The sequence below is a fragment of the Saimiri boliviensis genome, chromosome 2 (assembly GCF_048565385.1).
Source record: "Saimiri boliviensis isolate mSaiBol1 chromosome 2, mSaiBol1.pri, whole genome shotgun sequence".
NCBI classification, from domain to species: domain Eukaryota; kingdom Metazoa; phylum Chordata; class Mammalia; order Primates; family Cebidae; genus Saimiri; species Saimiri boliviensis.
Genome location: NC_133450.1, coordinates 122,803,507 through 122,818,395, shown reverse-complemented (window position 1 = coordinate 122,818,395; position 14,889 = coordinate 122,803,507). Strand labels below are relative to the sequence as shown.

The 14,889-nt window shown below is 36.2% G+C and overlaps 2 protein-coding genes across 5 annotated transcripts in view; one reads left to right on the top strand and one right to left on the bottom strand.

Moving 5' to 3' along the window:
* The window catches only part of RFX7 (regulatory factor X7), a 160,300-nt gene that overhangs the window by 34,644 nt on the left and 110,767 nt on the right, over positions 1 to 14,889 (bottom strand). The gene's annotated exons all lie outside the window — the stretch shown is intronic.
* LOC101029170 (polyglutamine-binding protein 1-like) overlaps positions 1 to 14,889 on the top strand; it is a 143,295-nt gene that overhangs the window by 126,601 nt on the left and 1,805 nt on the right. The window lies entirely within an intron of this gene.

Sequence of the window (14,889 nt, the reverse complement as noted above, 5' to 3'; positions counted from 1 at the left end):
ATAAAGGCTTTAATCTTCTATGTTTTCATAGTTTTTATTTCTTATGGTTAAAATGGCTATTTCATTTGCTGGGTCATTTCAGTTAATTTTTAAATGAAGTGTGGCAACTAGAACTGACCATTATCTGATCCATCAACATTTAGGAATTTTATCTAATCCATCAGCATTGAGGGATTTAAATTCTTTAGTAAAGTGATATCAGTGAATTGCAGAGTAAAATTCCTAAACCGACTCCTCCATAAAACAATTTTTAAAAATCTGGAAATTAATCAAAGACCTGCAGCAAACTGTGGGGCATTTATTTAAGAAAAATGGCTGAACTACAGTAAGAATAGCTTTGTGCCATTTTAACTTGCCCTAGTCTGATCTCTCATTCCCCATTAGGAGCCTTGAAAACTACCCCAAATTCCCATTGCAGTCTTGTATTCAATGAAATAAAACAAAGTAGTTGGAGTGCTTGGCAAATCCTCATCACAAACAACTGTCATTATTTCACTTGTGTGGTGGATTCCCTCAGGGACCCCACCTCATACAGAGGAACAAAAGGCAAGCATAAGACATACAGAAAACAAATGCAAAATGGCAAATGTAAACATTACTTTATCAGTAATTATACTAAATGTAAATGGATTAAATTCTCCAGTTAAAAGGCAGGGTGAATTTAAAATAAAACATCATCAAACTGTATGTTGTCCACATGCTACATATATATTTATATTCAAAGACACAAATAGGCTACAAATAAAAGAATAGAAAAATATATAGCATGGATACAGTAACTGAAAGAGAACTGGAGTGGCTATACTAATTTCAGAGAAGAAAACTGTTAACAGATGAAGGCATTAAGATGAAATGGTCAATCCATCAAGAAGCTATAACAATCATAACCTTTTATGCAGCAAACAACAGAGCTCCAAAATACATAAAGAAGTCAGACAATTCAGCAATGACAGTCAAAGATCTGAATGCTCCACTTCAATAATGAATAGAAATAAGCAGATGATCAAAAAGGACATAGGTGATTTGATCAACACTATAAACCAACTAGATCTAATATGCCTAAGAACAATCCAACACCCAACAATAGCAGAAAAAAAAAATTCTTTTCAAGTGCATATGGAATATTCTCCAGGATAGATCATATGTTAGGCTAAGGCTATAAAAAAAGTACTCAGTACTTAGAAGAACTTAAATTACAAAATGTATTTTCTGAAAAACAAATTCCTACATAATCAATTGGTCAAAAAAAGTCACAAAAGAAATTAGAAAATACTTGAGATAAAAATGAAAGCACAGCATATCAAAATGTATGGGACGTAGTCAAAGCAGTGCTTAGCAGGAAATTTATAGGGACATATGCCTATATAAAAAAAAGGAGAAAGGTGTCAAATCAATAAACTAATGGAGGGCCACGTTAAGAAACTAGAAACAGGCAGGGTGTGCTGGCTTAAGCCTGTAATGCCAGCACTTTGGGAGGCTGAGGTAGGCAGATCACTTGAGGTTGGGAGTTCGAGACCAGTCTGAACAACATGGCAAAACCCTGTCACTACTAAAAATACAAAATTAGCCAGGTGTGGTGGCAAATGCCTGTAATCCCAGCTACTCGGGAGGCTGAGGCAGGAGAATTGCTTGAATCTGGGAGGCAGAGGTTACGGTGAACCAAGATTGTGCCATTGCATTCCAGTCTGGGCAATAAAAGCGAAACTCTGCCTTAAAAAAAAAAAAAAAGAAAGAAAGAAAGAAAAAAGAAAAAAAACCCCACAAACAAAGAAAGAAACTAGAAACAAAAGAGAAAACTCACTCCTAAACAATCAGAAGGAGGAATTAAGAAAGAATCTAGTGGAAAGAAATATAATAAGAACATAAAACATTAGGAAAAAAGTGAACCCCAAAATTGGTTTGTTCAAAAGATTAACAAAACTAGCAAATATTTAGTTAGGCTGACCAAGTGAAAAAACAAAAAGAAGACTCAACTAAAATCAGAAATGAAAGAGGAGGTCTTACTATGAAAAACTGTATAAAACAAATTGGAAAATCTACATGAAAGAGACAAAATTCTAGAACAACACAAACTATCAAAATAGACTCAAAAGGAATCAATAATCTGACCAGTAACAGAGACTGAATTAGTAACTTAAAAAGTAACTACAAAGAAAACCAAAGACCAAGATGGTTTTGCTGGTGAATTCTAATCAATCTTTCACAGTTTAGAAGGGAATACTTCTAATACTTCAGACCAATATCCTTCAGATGAAAAACACTGAGCAAAAGGCTGACAAACTGAAACTCACTGCATATATAATGGATTAGATATCATGACTAAGTGTGATTTATTCCAGAAATGAATGATAGGTACAACATACAAAAATAATAATGTAATACACTAATTCAGTATATTAAAAAAAAAACCCACTGATAAAACCATCTCAGTAGATGCAGAAAACACATTTGACAGCTATCCAACAAACTAGTAACAAAATGGAAATTCCTTAACCTAATAAAGGCCATCTATAAAAACTCACAGATAATATCATACTTATTGGCAAAGGACTGAAAGCTTTCGTCTCCAGATCAGGCAAAAGACAAGGAAGGGGTTCAACATTGTACTCAACGTTCTAGCCATGGCAATCAGGCAGGAAAATAAATGAGAAGACATCTAGATTAAAAAGGACGAGGTAAAATTATCTCTATTTTCAGATGAAATATATAAAAAATCCTAAGAAATACACAAACCTGTAATTAAGCTAATAAAGGTGACCAAAATTCCAGGATATAAGATCAACATACAAAACCATTCTTATTTATATGTATTAGCAATAAGTCATTTAAGAATGACATTAAAAATAATTCTACTTAAAAGGAATAAAATATTTAGAAATAAAATTAACAAAAGTTTAAGATGTGTACATCTTTGAAAGAAATTAAATAAGTAAACAAAAAAGCCCATGTTCATGGATCAGAAAAGTAAGTTATTTTTTCCTATATTAAAAATAGGACCAGGCACAGTGGCTCATGCATGTAATCCCAACACTTTGGGAAGCCAAGGTGGGTGTATCACTTGAGGTCAGGAGTTCGAGACCAGCCTGGCCAGCATGGGTAAAACTCATCACTACAATAAATTTGCCAGGTGTGGAGGCACATGCCTGTAGTCCCAGCGACTAGGGAGGCTGAGGCAGGAGAAATGCTTGAACCCGGGAGGCAGAGATTGCAGTGAGCCAAGATTGCACCACAGCACTCCAGCCTGGCTGATAGAGTGAAACAAAAAAAGCTCTAAATTAGGTAACAGATGAATTATAGGAGTGATGTTAATTTTCTTAGATGTAATCAAAGTATCAATTATAAAAGTGATTGTCTTTATTCTTAGAAGTGTCATATTCACAATTTACTTTCAAATTGTATAGGAAAAAAAACTGTTGAACCTAGCTGAAGTGCATAGCAGTATGGATATTCTTACAGTATACTTTCAACATTTCTGTTATGTTTGAAAATTTTTATAACAGGAAGTTGGGGAGGACACTGCCCTGAAAACAAAGTAGTCCTCCAGGGTAAGTGATGATAGCAATGAATACAAAGTGAAGAGATCTAAAACAGTAATAGTATTGCTCGAACTAGGAATTCATAAAGGTCTTGTAACGTCTACTTGGCAAAGTTCAGGCTGGGTTATCTGGCATTATCATGGTTTTGTACAAGGGTGAAACATTTCAGGTTTTGGTATTTTTTTGATGATATTCCCTATGGTTGATCTTTATGGCCAAGGTACATATGGCTACTTCTCCCAGGATATAATTTGTAAAGATTTTCACAAGCCATTTGTAAATGGTAGCTGAAAACTTTCTATCCTGTAATACAGTTAATTTTCTTAAATGTCCTTGTATTTGCCTAAAATTAGTTTTCTTGAAACTCTACTAAGGATACAAAGTCATGAAACTTTTGTATCAAACAGTCCTAACATTTGTAAAGCAAAACTCAAAAAAATACTCTAAGGAGGGGATTATGGCAAAGGGGAGAACCAGATGGCCAATTAGGAGCAGCTCAGGATTGCAGCTCCCAGTGAAAGCACAGAGGGTGAGTGGAAGCCACATTTCCAGACGGATTTTTATTGCCCACAGACCAGGAGATTCCCAGCTGAAGGAGCCCCACAGGTTGCCAGTGTGGCTGGTTTGGCTGGCGCGGCTGCATTGCTGGTGTCCTGGGGTGGTGGTTCTCTGTATAAAATACACAGGCCCAGGCACCATTTTAGCTGGTGATTGGAGCTCCAGGAAGGCAGAGTTCCCCATTCATCTGACTTGGGGACTGAAACAGAGAGCCAGGCCAGGAGATTCCCGGGGAAAAAAACACAGCGAATCTCAGTGCTGCTGTTTCAGCTGGCCCAGCAGGTCACTGCACGGGAAATCACACAGATCCCAGCGCCTTTTCAACAGGCGACTAGAACACCTGGGAGAGAGTAGACCGTCAACTAAAAAAAGAGGCTCTGAGTCAGGGAGCCAGGTGATCAGGCTTGGCTGATCCCACCCACACAAAAAAAACAGCAGTTGGAAATGCTCTGGGTTGAGAGTTTCACAGCAAGCACAGCTGAACCCGGGAAGGTACAGCTGTGTGGGGGAGGGGCGTCCACCATTGCCAAAGCACTCCATCACCATGGAGGTAGTCTGCAATTGCTGAGGCAACCTACACTACAGAGAGAGTCCACCATTACAGAGGTGGGCTGGCTTTGCTGAGGCAGTTCTAACTATACCCATATAAACAGGACTGCAGGGAAGTTCACAGTGCAGCTGGGCGGAGCCCACAGCAGCTCAGCAAAGCCTCTGCAGGCAGACAGTGACTAGGCTGCCTCCTCGCTGGGCAGGGCAGCCCTGATAAAAAGGCAGCCGCACAATGGAAACTCATAAATAAAGCCCTAACTACCTGGGACTGAGCACCTGGGGGAAAAAAAAGGGAAGGTTTATGAGTTCTATTGCAGCAAACTTAAACATACCTGCCCAGCAGCTCTAAATGAACAACACAGATCACAGCTCACCACTTGAGCTCCTATAAAGGACAGACTGTCTCCTGAAGCAGCTCCCTGACCCCTGTATATCCAAAGAGTCACCACATAAAGGAGAGCTCAGACTGACATGTGGCGGGTATCCTTCTGGGACAAAGATAGCAGAAGAAGAAACAGGCAGCAACCTTTACTTTTCTGCAGCCACTGCAGGTGATCCCCAGGCAAGCAGGGCCAGAAGTGGACCTCAGCAGTCCTACAGCAGAGGGACCAGACTTTTAGAAGGAAAATTAAGAAACAGAAGGAAATAACTTCATCATCAACAAACTGGACGTCCACTTAGAGACCCAATCTGAAAGTCAACAACTTCAAAGACAACAGGTGGATAAATCCACAAAGATGGGAAGAAACCAGCACAAAAAGGATGAAAGCACCCGAAACCAGAACACCTCTGCTGCTACAAGGGTTCGCAACTCCTCACCAGCAAGCGAACAAGGCTGGGTGGAGAATGAGTGTGAAGAAATGACAGAATCAGGCTTCTGAAGGTGAGTAATAAGAAACTTCTGTGAGCTAAAATAACATGTTCTAACCCAATGCAAAGAAACTAAGAACTTTGAAAAAAGACTTGATGAAATGCTAACGATAATGGACAACTTAGAAATATAAGTGAATTGATGGAGCCCAAAAACACAACATAAGAACTTCGCAAAGCATACACAAGTTTCAACAGCTGAGATGACCAAGCAAAGAAAGGATATCAGAGGTCTAAGACCAACTCAATGAAATAAAATGAGAAGGCAACATTAGAAAAAAAAGGGTAAAAAGGAATGAACAGTCTCCAAGAAATATGGGACTATGTGAAAAGATCTAATCTACATTTGATGTGTACCTGAATGTGACAGAGAGAATGAATCCAAGCTGGAAAATACTCTTCAGGATATTATCCAGGAAAACTTCCCCAACCTACCAAGGCAGGCCAATATTCAAGTCCAGGAAATACAAGGAACCTCACAAAGATATTCCTCAAGAAGAGCAACCCAAAGGCACATAATCGTCAGGATGACCAGGGGTGAAATGAAGGAGAAAATGCTAAGGGCACCCAGAGAGAAAGGTCAGATTACCCATAAAGGGAAGCCCATCAGACTCACAGCAGATCTCTCAGCAGAAACCCTACAAGCCAGAAGAGAGTGGGGGCCAATATTCAACATCCTTAAAGAAAAGAACTTTCAACCCAGAATTTCATTTCCAGCCAAACTAAGCTTCATAAGTGAAGGAAAAATAAAATCCTTTGCAAACAAGCAAGTACTCAGAGATTTCATCACCACCAGGCCTGATTTACAAGAACCCCTGAAAGAGGCACTAAACATAGAAAAGAACAACCAGCACCAGCCACTCCAAAAACATACCAAGTAGTAAAGAGCATCAACACAATGAAGCAACTGCATCAACTAACGGGCAAACGGCCAGCTAGCATCAAAATGGCAGGATCAAATTCACACGTAACAATATTAACCCTAAATGTAAATGGGCTAAATGCGCCAATCAAAAGACACAGACTGGCAAATTGGATAAAAAGCCAAAACCCATTGGTGTGCTGTATCCAGGAAACCCATCTCACATGCAAGGATATACATTGGCTCAAAATAAAGGGATGGAGGAAGATTTACCAAGTAAATGGAGAGCAAAAAAAAGCAGGAGTTGCAATTCTCATCTCTGATAAAATAGACTTTAAACAAACAAGGATCAAAAGAGACAAAGAAGGACATTACATAATGGAAAAAGGATCAATGCAACAAGAAGAGCTAACAATCCTAAATATATATGCACCCAATACAGAAGCACCCAGATATATAAGGCAAGTTCTTAATGACTTACAAAGAGACTTAGACTCCCACACAATAATAGTGGGAGACTTTAAGACCCCATTGTCTATATTAGACAGATCGACCAGACAGAAAATTAACAAGGATATCCAGGACTTGAACTCAGACCTGGATCAAGCAAACCTAATAGATATTTACAGAACTCTCTACCCAAAATCCACAGAATATACATTCTTCTTGGCACCACATCACACCTACTCTAAAATTGACCACATAATTGAAAGTAAATCACTCCTCAGCAAATGCAAAAGAATGAAAATCTTAACAGTCTCTCAGACCACAGTGCAATCACGTTAGAACTCAGAATTCAGAAAATAACTCAGAACCGCACAGCTTTATGGAAACTGAACAACTGGCTCTTGAATGTTGACTGGATATACAATGAAAAGAAGACAGAAATAAAGATGTTCTTTGAAACCAACAAGAACGAAGACACAACATACCAAAATCTCTGGGACACATTTAAAGCAGTCTCTAGAGGAAAATATATAGCAATAAATGCACACACGAGAAGCAAGAAGAGATCTAAAATTGACGCCCTATAGTCAAAATTGAAAGAGCTAGAGGAGCATGATCAAAAAAACTCCAAACCTAGCAGAAGACAAGAAATAACTAAGATCAGAGCAGAAGTGAAGGAGATAGAGACACAAAAAACCCTTCAAAATAAAAAAATCCAGGAGCTGGTTTTTTGAAAAGGTAAACAAAATAGACAGATCACTAACCAGGTTAATAAAAAAGAAAAGAGAGAATAATCAAATAGATGCAATAAAAAAAGATAAAGGGGATATCACCACAGGTTCCACAGAAATTCAAACCATCATCAGAGATTATTACAAACAACTCTATGCACATAAACTCGTAAACCTGAAAGAAATGGATGAATTCCTGGACACTTACCTCCTCCCAAGCCAAAACCAGGAAGAAGTCGAAACCCTGAACAGACCCATAACAAGGTTTGAGGTTGACGCAGCAATTGAGAACCTACCACCTAAAAGCAGCCGAGGTCCACATGGGTTTACAGCTGAATTCTACCAGACATACAAAAAGGAGCTGGTACCATTCCTTCTGAAACTATTCCAAATAATTCAGAAAGAGGGAATCCTTCCCATATCATTTTATGAGACCAACATCATCCTGATACCAGAACCTGGCAGAGACTCAGCTAGAAAACAAACATTCAGGCCAATATCCATGATGAACATAGATGCAAAAATCTTCAATAAAATACTGGCAAGCTGATTGCAACAGCATATCAAAAAGCTTATCCACCATGATCAAGTAGGATTCATCCTGGGGATGTAGGGCTGGTTCAACATACCCAAGTCTTAAACGTAATTCACTACATAAACAGAACCAAAGACAAAAACCACATGATTATCTCAACTAATGCAGAGAAGGCCTTTGACAAAATTCAACAACCCTTTATGCTAAAAACCCTCAATAAACTAGGTATTGATGGAACATATCTCAAAATAATAAAAACTATTTATGACAAACCCACAGCCAATATCATACTGAATGGGCAAAAAATGGAAGCATTCCTTTTGAAATCTGGCACAAGACAAGGATGCTCTCTGTCACCACTCCTATTCAATATAGTACTGGAAGTTCTAGCCAGAGCAATCAGGCAAGAAAAAGAAATAAAGAGTATTCAAATAGGAAAGGAGGAAGTCAAATTGTCTCTATTTGCAGATGACATGATTGTATATCTAGAAGACCCCATCGTCTCAGCCCAAAATCTCCTGAAACTGATAAGCAACTTTAGCAAAGTCTCAGAATACAAAATCAATGTGCAGAAATCACAGGCATTCCTTATATCAATAATAGACTTAAAGAGAGCCAAATCAAGAATGAACTGCCATTCACAATTGCTACAAAGAGAATAAAATACCTAGGAATACAACTAACAAGGAATGTAAAGGACCTCTTGAAGGAGAACTACAAGCCACTGCTCAATGAAATAAGAGAGGACGCAAACTGATGGAGAAACATTCCATGTTCATGGTGAGGAGGAATCAATATCATGAAAATGTCCATACTGCCCAAAGTAATTTACAGATTCAACGCTATCCCCATCAGGCTACCAATGACCTTCTTCACAGAACTGGAGAAAAACACCTTAAACTTCATATGGAACCAAAAGAGAGCCTGCATAGACAAGTCAATTCTAAGCAAAAAGACAAAGCTTGAGGCATCACACTACCGGACTTCAAACTATACTACAAGGCTACAGTAACCAAAACAGCATGGTACTGGTACCAAAACAGATATAGACCAATGGAACAGCACAGAGGCCTTGGAGGCAACACAACATATCTACAACCATCTGATCTTTGACAAACCTGACAAAAACAAGCAATGGGGAAAGGATTCCCTGTTCAATAAATGGTGTTGGGAAAACTGGCTAGCCATGTGCAGAAAGCAGAAACTGGACACCTTCCTGACACCTTATACTAAAATTAACTCCAGATGGATTAAAGACTTAAACATAAGACCTAACACCATAAAAACCCTAGAAGAAAACCTAGGCAAAACCATTCAGGACATAGGCATAGGCAAGGACTACCTGACCAAAACACCAAAAGCACTGGCAACAAAAGCCAAAATAGACAAGTGGGACCTAATAAAACTCCACAGCTTCTGTATGGCAAAAGAAACAGTCTTTAAAGTGAATCAGCAACCAACAGAATGGGAAAAAATTTCTGCAGTCTACCCATCTGACAAAGGGCTGATAGCCAGAATTTACAAAGAACTCAAACAGATTTACAAGAAAAAAGCCCATTCCAAAGTGGGCGAAGGATATGAACAGACACTTTACAAAAGAAGACATACATGAGGCCAACAAACATATGAAAAAATGCTCATCATCACTGGTCATTAGAGAAATGCAAATCAAAACTACATTGAGATATCATCTCCTGGCAGTTAGAATGGCGGTCATTAAAAAATCTGGAGACAACAGATGCTAGACAGGATGTGGAGAAATAGGAACACTTTTACACTGTTGGTGGGAATGTAAATTAGTTCAACCATTGTGGAAGACAGTGTGTCAATTCCTCAACGACCTAAAAATCGAAATTCCATTTGACCCAGCAATCCCATTACTGGGTATATATCCAAAGGATTATAAATCATTTTACTATAAGGACACATGCACACAAATGTTCATTGCTGCACTGTTTTACAATAGCAAAGACCTGGAACCAACCCACATGCCCATCAATGATAGACTGGACAGAGAAAACGTGGCACATATACACCATGGAATATTATGCAGCCATCAAAAACGATGAGTTTGTGTCCTTTGTAGGGACATGGATGAACCTGGAAACCATCATTCTCAGCAAACTGACACAAGAACAGAAAATCAAATACCGCATGTTCTCACTCATAGGCAGGTGTTTAATGAAGAGAACACATGGACACAGGGAGGGGAGCATCACACACTGGGGTCTGTTGGGGGAAAAGAGGGGAGGGACAGCTCAGGGTGGGGAGCTGGGGAGAGAGCATGGGGAGAAATGCCAAATATAGGTGAAGGGGAGGAAGGCAGCAAATCATGCTGCCATGTGTATACCTATGCAACAATCTTGCATGTTCTTCACATGTACCCCAAAACCTAAAATGCAATTAAAAAATACTCTAAGGAACTGTGGTAAACATGATTTTTGTGAGAGATTAACACACTGCTCATCTTCAACTGAGTAAAAAGACAAAATGAATTTTTTTGCAGAATTTGAAAAATATTAAAAAGTTGATTTAGTGGAATCAATAGAATATTTAGAGCTATTTAAAGAGAATGTCTAGAAATATTTTAAATATTGATAATTTGTTAGGCTGAAAGTAAATCTCAATAAAAATATCAGAAACTCAGCCTCATTCTCTGACCACAGTCTAATAAAACTAAAAATAAGAAAGTGTAAAACAAAACAAATTGGAATAAACTCCCTCAAAGATGAAAAATTTGAAAACAGATTTTTAACTAATTCTCGGTCAAAACAATAAGTCTACGTTATTGGAAAGCAATGGCAATTATAACAACTCATATGCATGTCAAATAGAATATAGCCAAAACTATAATGAGAGGTAAATTAATAGATATAAATGTTCATATCTTAAATGCAAAGGAATGGAAACAAAGTCAAGCATTCCATTTAAAGAGTAAGAGAAAAACCCGAGAAAACCAGAAGGAAACAAATAAAGGCAACTAATAAATGAAAAAAAAACAGACAAGAAAATAAAACTGACATATTTGATTTTACTTGTATAAAAAAGAAAAAAAAATTAGGCTAAATGAAATATGAAAAAAGAGGCAAATTCAATGTACAAAACTAGAAGCATCAAAAAACATATAAGAAGATATAGAAGATATTAAATTTGTGAGAGAAACAAATGACCAAAATTGACTAATAAAGTAAAAACCTAACCAGTATAAAACACAAAAAATTGTCAAAGAATTACCTCCAACAAAGGCTCTAGGCCTAGATGTTTTTGTAATTGAGTTCTTTAAAGCTTTCAAGAATAAGTAAGTCCCATGCTACATAAACTGTTCCAGAGCACGGAAAATTAAGGAAACAGTTCCAATCCATTTTGCAAAGCAGGCCTAACCCTGATCAAAACCTGACAAAAATAGCATTAAAAAAATTATAAATTCATTTATGAATGTAGAAGCGAAGTTCCTAATTAATATACTTGAAAACAGAACTCAGTGGTACACCACAAGATATCATATCTTGACATGAGGAAGACATTCACTCTAGAAGAGCTTATCTTAGGTATCTCTTTTTTTTTTTTTTTTTTGGATACAGGATCTCACTCTGTCACCCAGGCTGAAGTGCACTGGTGTGGATCATTGCTTACTGCAACCTCCACCTCCTGAGCTTAAGCAATTCTCCCAACTCAGACTCTCATGTGGCTAGGACTACCGGTGCACAGCACCATGCCCAGTTAATTTTTTGTAGAGACAGCATCTTGCTTTGTTGCCCAGTTTGGTCTTAAACTTCTGGCCTCAAGTGAACCCTCCTGCTCTGGTCTCCTAACGTGGTGGGAATTATAGGCACGAGCCACTGTGCCCGACCTATGTAATATCTTTATAAAATACATCACATCAACAGTTCAAATAAGAAGCACTGCAAAATAATTTCACTTAGATGCTAAAGTATTTAGTAATTTTCAATATTCACTTCTCATTAAAATGAAAATAAAGTCTTGGTCAACTATAAGTGATACATACTTAACATCAGTGAATTTACTGTAAGAGGAAATGATGTCTCTCACTGCTATATGTAAAACTGGAAGGTAAGTCTACTAAATGTAATAACAAAGTAAAGACAATGAAGAAGATAGATACACAGGGATAAATTACCTAGAAAAGTCAAAAGTAGCAACTGAAAAATAAGGACTAAACAGAAATCAGTAAATATAAAATGTACAACATAAAAATACCAGAAATCTAGGAAGTTTCTATAAACCAAAACAAAGCGTAAAACATTTTTCACAATATAAATAATAAAAATTACCAAGGAATAAGTTAAATGACAAAGTGGACTTATGGGAAAAAAGGCAAAACGTTACTGAAGGCATAAAAGAAACACGTAAATTAAGAAACATATTTCTAGTCTGAGGTTAATTTTTCTAAAATTTTCACTTTATGTGTTTGAATCAAAATCCCTTTAGAGTTTTCTTTTTTATAATCAGAAAAGTGATTAGCAACTTCCTATAAAAAAAATTAACTGGTCAGAAAATAAAACCAAGGAAACTTGTGAAAAAGAGGGTAAGCAGGAAAGGCTGGTTCTGTCAGCTATTTAAACATTTAATAACTGAAATAGTTAAGTAGTATAAATATATCTAAGTAGTATAGTATTATCATAAAAACAGAGAACATAAAGGAAGAAAATTAAGTCCAGAAGGCTTCAGTAAGATGATAGTACACTATAGATTAGTGTTAACAGAGAAAAATTATTCAATAAAAAAGCTGGGAAAATTAGGTAACCATTTAGAAAAAATTAAAATAAGTACCTTATCTAATAGCATTTACTAAAAAAATCACACATAGACTCAACGCTTATATATAAAAAAATAAAAATATCTAGGTGAGTATTTAGCAGCTGGTGGCATGGAGAAGTTTTTTTTGAAGCATAATAGTAATGTTACAAGCTGTAACAAAACTGTACAGATCAGACTTATTTAAAAATTAACTAAAATTAAACAACAATCTTGAAAAAACATTTACATTTCTATATTGATGTCTTTAATATATAAAGATTTATAATAATTAAGAAATGGACATGTACATAAAAAAAAGAAATGGACATGTAAAAGGCTAGAAAGAATATATCAGAGGGAAATCCACTAAGTAAATAACAAAAAACATTTATTTAGCCAGCAATTCCAATTTTGATATTTATACAGCCAAGGATGTTCACTGCAGTGCTACTTGCAACCACCCTCTGACATGGGAATGGCATCAACAGGGGGCCAAATTTGGTTAAACAATAACAAAAATGTATACATTAAAGAAGGCATTAGAAAAACTAAAAGGAAATAAAGCAAGATGGTTATTTTCAGGTAGTGAGATTTCAGGTGCTATTTTTCTTCTTTATCCATTTGTAACTATTTGCTCAAACTTTCATGATGAATATGCATTTTATAATTAGAAAAAGAGTATAAAATAACTGCATTAATGATAATTTTCCTGAAGATATGAACAATAGAAGTCAAACGTTCCAACAAATAAAAAAGCTCAAAATCATTTCTAAGTTAAACTGTCTTTGCATGCTGAAAACTCCTTAAAGCTTATTTCTATTAATATCTTAATTTAGCATGAAAACACAGTTAAAAGAAGCCAATTATTACTATCTGAGATTACATCTTCATTTTTTTCTTCAAAGGGATTTTGCTTTTAATGACTATTAAAAGGATTTTCACAGTACATCTAAACACACTGCAATGAAATTATGAAAGGGTCCATACACAACAATGAATAACTTAAAGGGATACCTCATATGAATAATATCATTTCTTTCAGTGAATATTGAAAACAGCATCAGTTTAAGACTGATCATTCTATGTTGTTTTATTCAGGAAATTTCATGTAGGCACTCTAAACAGGATAATGAGTGTCTAATGATTTTGTGTCTAACTGAAATGTCTCCTGTGATTTAAAACTCTTATTCTTAAAATATATAGCTATATTCTATTTTGTTTTCTTTAGATAACATAATTTTAAAACTTTTAACTATTTCCTAATACTTTAATTTACATTTTGTCTTTTGGTAGTGTTTCTACATTTTGTTTTTATTTCTTTCAAATTATTTAAACCCAAATGGCAAATAATGGTTTTAGGCAATATACAATCAAATAACAGAACAACTTAAAGCTTCTACATGATATAATTCTGTGGAAACACCAATATTTTCTTCCTAGTGCATGTCATGTTACTATGCTGTGTCTCTAACAATAACCATATTATTTGTATGCATGTATACTAACCATACGTTAACTAATTTATACTTTGAGCACCTTATTTATCCACACCAAGTGGAAGTCCTGGCCAAATAATATTAGCGGTATTTCTAACTACTTGTCCAATGTTTTCTACCCATGCAATTTGATATTACTCAACTGTAACAAGCTTACCTTCTAAACCTATTATGAACTCACTCATAAGATCTGAGTTCTTGTCTTAGATCTGCCCTTAACTAGTCCTGTTATACTGGAAGAGTCACTTGACTTCTCTAGGTTTCAGTGTTTTCATCTATAAACAGAGGCTAGAACATAATGGAAGACTTACAAGGTCTGTTACAATACAAATTTTATTATCAATGTCAGGGATCATATTCCATTCTAATCACTCTTAATATTTAATTAGTGCCTACTATGTGGAAACACTACGGGGAATACATCATTAATAAATGAAAAATTCTTAGTGAATTTTTTTGAACTAAAATGCCCAGACTCAAATCTTTTGTATATAGTACTCTACTGATTATCATTAGCATAATTCTCTTCAACTCTTCAATGAACAGA